The sequence below is a fragment of the Xyrauchen texanus genome, chromosome 23, assembly GCF_025860055.1.
Source record: "Xyrauchen texanus isolate HMW12.3.18 chromosome 23, RBS_HiC_50CHRs, whole genome shotgun sequence".
NCBI classification, from domain to species: Eukaryota; Metazoa; Chordata; class Actinopteri; order Cypriniformes; family Catostomidae; genus Xyrauchen; species Xyrauchen texanus.
The window spans coordinates 4487714-4495319 of NC_068298.1; positions in this window are offsets into that span (position 1 = coordinate 4487714).

The window sequence follows — 7606 nt, forward strand, 5'->3', positions numbered from 1 at the left end:
TTTTAACAAGAGTTATGAATAATATGGTGTTCTATCTTCTGTTTTGTTTTTGTTGTATATACAATTTTTTTTTTTTTAATTGCAACAAAAAAAATCACGACTGTTAATGAGTATTCAAGGACTTTTGAATTTCTTTACATTGACTTTACACAATATTGATGCAAATGTATTTATTGCCATTATTCTACCTTTAACCATGTTGAGAATTGTGGGGGAAAATTCTAGAGGATTTCTAAATTCGATCCAAAACATGTTATGTGACTTTGGCGTGCTGGGAGATTCAAACTGAAAACAGTTTCCTGCCAAAATTGTATGATACATTACGGGATACAACAGGGTTAAAGACACCCCCATACTGGAATAGTTCACCCAAAAATGAAAATCATCTCATCATTTACTCACCCTCTTACCATCCAAGGTGTGTATGACTTTATTTCTTCTGTTGAACACAAACAGAGATTTTTAGAAGAATATTTCAGCTCTGAAGGTCCATACAATGCAAGTGGATGGTGACCAGAACTTTGAAGCTCCAAAAAGTACAGAAAGGCAGCACAAAAGTAATCCATTTGACTCCAGTGGTTTAATCCATGTCTTCTGAAGCGATATGATTAGTGTGGGTGAGAAGAAAATGCATATTAAAGTCCTTTTTTTACTATAAATCTCCACTTTCACTTTCACATTCTTCTACTATTTTGTTTGAATTTATAGTAAAGCATGACTTCAATATTTATGCAACAATGTGGGCTTTTACCCCAAATATTATCCTTTCACTTATTGGACAGTTATTGAAAAAGTGTTCATGTAATTACCTTGAAAAAACATAATATGTCATAATATAAGTCATTATGATCTTTTCAGAATTCTCATGAACTACATAAATGTGCAACATTTTAAAGTTGTTAAATGTTAGATCAAATCACTTTTGTGATGCTCTCATGGATCAGGAACATTTTGCAGTGCTTATGTCACCGGTCCTGCTGGACCCGCCTCGAGCAAGATTTGAACTGATAATCCCAGGCATGGGAGTCGGACGTGCCAGCAAGGAGGCGATGAAGCCATTGCTCGTCTTTTAAGGACAGGAGAGTGAGGTTTACATCACCGCGCAGCTATCATGTACCAGCTGGCTCCTGTTACACTTAGGGACACACAGGTGGTTAGGAAAGTGCTGTGGTAGTTTTTGTTGGGGGGGGTCAAATCAAAAGTGCCTGTTACTCTGGGAGCCTTTAGCCCCTTATTTCAGAATGTGAGCAGCTGTGTGCAGTTTCAAGCCATATTTAGTAACAATAAAACATAGATATTTAATTGCATGAAATCTTTTTGCAACTCTGAAAGTTAACTAGAGTTGGTAAAGTTGCCTCACACATGATTTCGGTCTGTCCATGTTTTGATTTCTATTTTAAATCATTGAAAGCACTTATTAATTAGGCCACAGTTCCGCTGAGCTCTGACATTTTGGGCCTGAATAGAAAATAAATCGTCCTGGTTATCAATACAATGGACTCAAGGATCAAGAGAAGAGCTCTGAACAATAATGCACTTCCGCCACCCCCCCCTAAAAACATTTGTACTATTTTCATTTTTATAGCATTACAATTGTCACAATCCCTTGTTGTCTGCCCCGTGTCACCTGTTATAAACTACAATTCCTACAATTCCCGGCCCTCATCACTGCCAGCACTCAATCATTGTTCTCACCACATTTGTACTGAGTGGTTGTCTGAGTTGCCGTGGACTTTGTGGGTTCGTGCAAGTCTGGCCGACAATCATGCCACGGTCCAAATCAATGAGATAAAAAATGTTTGGACCGTGGCATGATTGTCTCTAGAATTTACTCTGAATGGTACCAAAAACACCAGGTATGGGGCAGCTCTGTGGACGGAAATGCCCCGCTGACGAAAAAGGCCAACAAAGAACGGCCAGACTGGCATGAACCCACAAAGTCCACGGCAACTCAGACAACCACTCAGTACAAATGTGGTGAGAACAATGATTGAGTGCTGGCAGTGATGAGGGCCGGGAATTGTGGGAATTGTAGTTTATAACAGGTGACACGAGAAACACGGGGCAGACAACAAGGGATCGTGACAACAATAAATACTTACTGTTCGGTTTCAACGACTGCATTTTGAAAAGCAAGCATAGGTAATCAATTAAAAATCTCCTAGCATGAAAGCGGTCATTCATGCCTACCTCGCAGTGATATATGAACTTATCATTGATTAACAATTAAGTATCGATTCGTATAATTTGCTGTGATTGTTTATTGATGCACTGGACTGACTACATGTTGAAATTTCTCTTTCCAAACTTGCACAGGAAACCTAGAGCAAATGATATTCATCTGTGCTCTGTTCGTGTTATTTTTACAATGCTTAGCCTGCATAAATGCATATTGATGCTCTCCTACACGCTATGTTGAAAGGACTCTCGCCAAACCTACACAAATCCAAACCTATATCAGACAGTAGCAGAACTGCATTTTGAAAAGCAAGCAATGGTTGCATAACACATCTAAAATTATTTTAGCTTCGGTTATACCCGAACTATCCCATCTGATCATGTGCTGTTTACCAAAATGTTATTTAATAAACTTCTGTACTCTGTGACAGCGTGCAACACTTTCTCTATTTTGAAATCTCATATCCAGATATAGTATTTTCAACGCTTTTCTTTTAAATGTTTTACATTTTCTACCTACTTCACATTAATGATGATAAATCTAACTATGCGCTGCACACTGCAAGTTTCTGTGGTCTGAAGTCAAAATATGAACCAGTGGAGTCGTGACTGAAATCGGGTGTCTCCACTCACTTAAACCCGTTCAAAGATCATGAAGAGTCTTGCAGGTCTTAAAACTCCTCTAATGTGTCTACAGCGTCTACACACTGACTTAAAAGCCCTTAGATGTCAAAGAAATACCTGCTGCACATCCTTCTGGAACAAATGTGCATTGGAGAGTTTTCAGATGTTATTGCTGTGATGCAGACCGTGGCATAGAGGTGGATGTGTTTGTGGCAGGGAACAACTGCCAGCACTGTCATTATTTGGTCGGGTAAGATAAGCAGGGCTGATTGCAGGGTGCATGTGTGTTCAACCAATTTCAGGGTGCAAAAATGATGGGTGTCTTTCTTTCAGTCAACCAGGCCAACTGCAAGATTGTCTTCCTGTTTCATGGGTCAATTTGGTAAAATGCTACGAAAACAAATTGAGAGAGGGGGAGAGTGTGTGTGTGTGTGTGTGTGTGTGTGTGTGCATGTTTATGTGGTTTACGAGGACAATTTTTTAGGTTACAAATTGGTAATTACAAGGGTATTATGCTATAAATGTGGTTTATGAGGACATTTCTAGTGTCCCCATAATTTCAATCGCTTAAAAAAACATTAAACAATGTTTTATTGAAAATGTAAAAATGCTGAAAGTTTTCTGTGAGGGTTTAGGGGTTGTGTTGGGTTTAGGGGATGTGTTGGGTTTAGGGGATGTGTTGGGTTTAGGGGTTGTGTTGGGTTTAGGGGTTGTGTTGGGTTTAGGGGTTGTGTTGGGTTTAGGGGGTTGTGTTGGGTTTAGGGGTTGTGTTGGGTTTAGGGGTTGTGTTGGGTTTAGGGGATGTGTTGGGTTTAGGGGTTGTGTTGGGTTTAGGGGTTGTGTTGGGTTTAGGGGTTGTGTTGGGTTTAGGGGTTGTGTTGGGTTTAGGGGATGTGTTGGGTTTAGGGGTTGTGTTGGGTTTAGGGATGTGTTGGGTTTAGGGGTTGTGTTGGGTTTAGGGGTTGTGTTGGGTTTAGGGGTTGTGTTGGGTTTAGGGATGTGTTGGGTTTAGGGGTTGTGTTGGGTTTAGGGGTTGTGTTGGGTTTAGGGGATGTGTTGGGTTTAGGGGTTGTGTTGGGTTTAGGGGTTGTGTTGGGTTTAGGGGTTGTGTTGGGTTTAGGGGATGTGTTGGGTTTAGGGGGTTGTGTTGGGTTTAGGGGATGTGTTGGGTTTAGGGGTTGTGTTGGGTTTAGGGGATGTGTTGGGTTTAGGGGTTGTGTTGGGTTTAGGGGTTGTGTTGGGTTTAGGGGATGTGTTGGGTTTAGGGGTTGTGTTGGGTTTAGGGGATGTGTTGGGTTTAGGGGATGTGTTGGGTTTAGGGGGTTGTGTTGGGTTTAGGGGTTGTGTTGGGTTTAGGGGATGTGTTGGGTTTAGGGGTTGTGTTGGGTTTAGGGGTTGTGTTGGGTTTAGGGGATGTGTTGGGTTTAGGGGTTGTGTTGGGTTTAGGGGTTGTGTTGGGTTTAGGGGTTGTGTTGGGCTTAGGGGTTGTGTTGGGTTTAGGGGATGTGTTGGGCTTAGGGGTTGTGTTGGGTTTAGGGTTGTGTTGGGCTTAGGGGTTGTGTTGGGTTTAGGGGTTGTGTTGGGCTTAGTGGTTGTGTTGGGTTTAGGGTTAGGGGTTGTGTTGGGCTTAGGGGTTGTGTTGGGTTTAGGGGATGTGTTGGGCTTAGTGGTTGTGTTGGGTTTAGGGGTTGTGTTGGGCTTAGTGGTTGTGTTGGGTTTAGGGGTTGTGTTGGGCTTAGTGGTTGTGTTGGGCTTAGTGGTTGTGTTGGGTTTAGGGGTAGGGTTAGGGGTTGTGTTGGGTTTAGGGGATGTGTTGGGTTTAGGGGTTGTGTTGGGTTTAGGGGTTGTGTTGGGTTTAGGGGATGTGTTGGGTTTAGGGGATGTGTTGGGTTTAGGGGGTTGTGTTGGGTTTAGGGGTTGTGTTGGGTTTAGGGGTTGTGTTGGGTTTAGGGGGTTGTGTTGGGTTTAGTGGTTGTGTTGGGTTTAGGGGTAGGGTTAGGGGTTGTGTTGGGTTTAGGAGTTGTGTTGGGTTTAGGGGATGTGTTGGGCTTAGTGGTTGTGTTGGGTTTAGGGGTTGTGTTGGGCTTAGTGGTTGTGTTGGGTTTAGGGGTTGTGTTGGGCTTAGTGGTTGTGTTGGGCTTAGTGGTTGTGTTGGGTTTAGTGGTTGTGTTGGGTTTAGGGGTAGGGTTAGGGGTTGTGTTGGGTTTAGGGGTTGTGTTGGGCTTAGTGGTTGTGTTGGGTTTAGGGGTAGGGTTAGGGGTTGTGTTGGGTTTAGGGGTTGTGTTGGGTTTAGGGGATGTGTTGGGTTTAGTGGTTGTGTTGGGTTTAGGGGTTGTGTTGGGTTTAGGGGTTGTGTTGGGTTTAGGGGATGTGTTGGGTTTAGGGGATGTGTTGGGTTAACTCTTTCCCCGCCAGCGTTTTTAAAAAAAGTTGCCAGCCACCGCCAGGGTTTTTGGCGATTTTCGCTAAATTTTAATGGCCCGCAGAATATTTTCTTCCATGAATATATGAAGATGCTATATATCAAAATAAAGATCTGAGCCTCTGCTTTTAGGCAAAACAAACGATTTTATTTTATCTTCATTTGTTCTTTTTTTATTGCCACTTGAACAGAGGTAGGTTTTGTCAAAAACAACATTTCGGACAAAAAGCTGAGAAAAAGGCATTTTTATCAAACAAGTGCTTTAGTATTATTATGGTGTTCCACTTCACGTTTGAGACGATCGCAGTCTGTTTCTTTGATCAAAGAGTTGCGTACTCTTTCAAAACATGCGCGCGGGTCTTCCTTACCGTATACCACCTAAAACACGGATACCCGGAAAATTCCGTGTTTGGCGGGGAAGTGTTTTTTCATAAAACCCGGAAAATTCCGTGTTTGGCGGGGAAAGAGTTAAGGGGTTGTGTAGGGATTGTGTTGGGTTTAGGGGTTGTGTTGGGTTTAGGGGTTGTGTAGGATGTGTTGGGTTTAGGGGTTGTGTTGGGTTTAGGGGTTGTGTTGGGTTTAGGGGTTGTGTTGGGTTTAGGGGTTGTGTTGGGTTTAGGGGTTGTGTTGGGTTTAGGGGTAGGGTTGGGTTTAGGGGATGTGTTGGGTTTAGGGGTTGTGTTGGGTTTAGGGGTTGTGTTGGGTTTAGGGGTAGGGTTGGGTTTAGGGGATGTGTTGGGTTTAGGGGTTGTGTTGGGTTTAGGGGATGTATTGGGTTTAGGGGTTGTGTTGGGTTTTGGGGATGTGTTGGGTTTAGGGGATGTATTGGGTTTAGGGATGTGTTGGATTTAGGGGATGTATTGGGTTTAGGGGATGTGTTGGGTTTAGGGGATGTGTTGGGTTTAGGGATGTGTTGGATTTAGGGGATGTATTGGGTTTAGGGGATGTGTTGGGTTTAGGGGATGTATTGGGTTTAGGGATGTGTTGGGTTTAGGGGTTGTGTTGGGTTTAGGGGTTGGGTTAGGATTAGGGGTTGTGTTGGGTTTAGGGGTTGCGTTGGGTTTAGGGGATGTGTTGGGTTTAGGGGATGTGTTAGGTTTAGGGGTTTTGTTAGTTTTAGGGGTTGTGTTGGGTTTAGGGGTTGCGTTGGGTTTAGGGGTTGTGTTGGGTTTAGGGGTAGGGTTAGGTTTAGGGGATGTGTTGGGTTTAGGGGTTTTGTTGGTTTCAGGGGTTGTGTTGGGTTTAGGGGTTGCGTTGGATTTAGTGGTTGTGTTGGGTTTAGGGGTTGTGTTGGGTTTAGGAGTTTTGTTGGGTTTAGGGGTTGTGTTGGGTTTAGGGGTTTTGTTAGGTTTAGTGGTTGTGTTGGGTTTAGGAGTTTTGTTGGGTTTAGGGGTTGTGTTGTGTTTAGGGGATGTGTTGGGTTTAGGGGTTGTGTTGGGTTTAGGGGTTGGGTTGGGTTTAGGAGTTTTGTTAGGTTTAGTGGTTGTGTTGGGTTTAGGAGTTTTGTTGGGTTTAGGGGTTGTGTTGTGTTTAGGGGATGTGTTGGGTTTAGGGGTTGTGTTAGGTTTAGGGGATGTATTGGGTTTAGGGGATGTGTTTAGGGGATGTGTTGGTTTTAGGGGTTGTGTTGGGTTTAGGGGATGTGTTGGGTTTAGGGGTTGTGTTGGGTTTAGGGGATGTGTTGGGTTTAGGGGTTGTGTTGGGTTTAGGGGTTGTGTTGGGTTTAGGGGATGTGTTGGTTTAGGGGTTGTGTTGGGTTTAGGGGTTGTGTTGGGTTTAGAGGTTGTGTTAGGTTTAGGGGATGTATTGGGTTTAGGGGATGTGTTTAGGGATGTGTTGGGTTTAGGGGTTGTGTTGGGTTTAGGGGATGTGTTGGGTTTAGGGGTTGTGTTGGGTTTAGGAGTTTTGTTAGGTTTAGGGGTTGTGTTGGGTTTAGGGGTTGTGTTGGGTTTAGGGGTAGGGTTAGGGGTTGTGTTGGGTTTAGGAGTTGTGTTGGGTTTAGGGGATGTATTGGGTTTAGGGGTTGTGTTGGGTTTAGGGATGTGTTGGGTTTAGGGGTTGCGTTGGGTTTAGGCGTTGTGTTGGGTTAAGGGTTGTGTTAGGTTTAGGGGATGTATTGGGTTTAGGGGTTGTGTTGGGTTTAGGGGATGTGTTTGGTTTAGGGGTTGTGTTGGGTTTAGGGATGTGTTGGGTTTAGGGGTTGTGTTGGGTTTAGGGATGTGTTGGGTTAAGGGGTTGTGTTGGGTTTAGGGGTTGCATTGGGTTTAGGGGTTGTGTTGGGTTTAGGGGTTGTGTTGGGTTTAGGGGTTGGGTTGGGTTTAGGAGTTTTGTTAGGTTTAGTGGTTGTGTTGGGTTTAGGAGTTTTGTTGGGTTTAGGGGTTG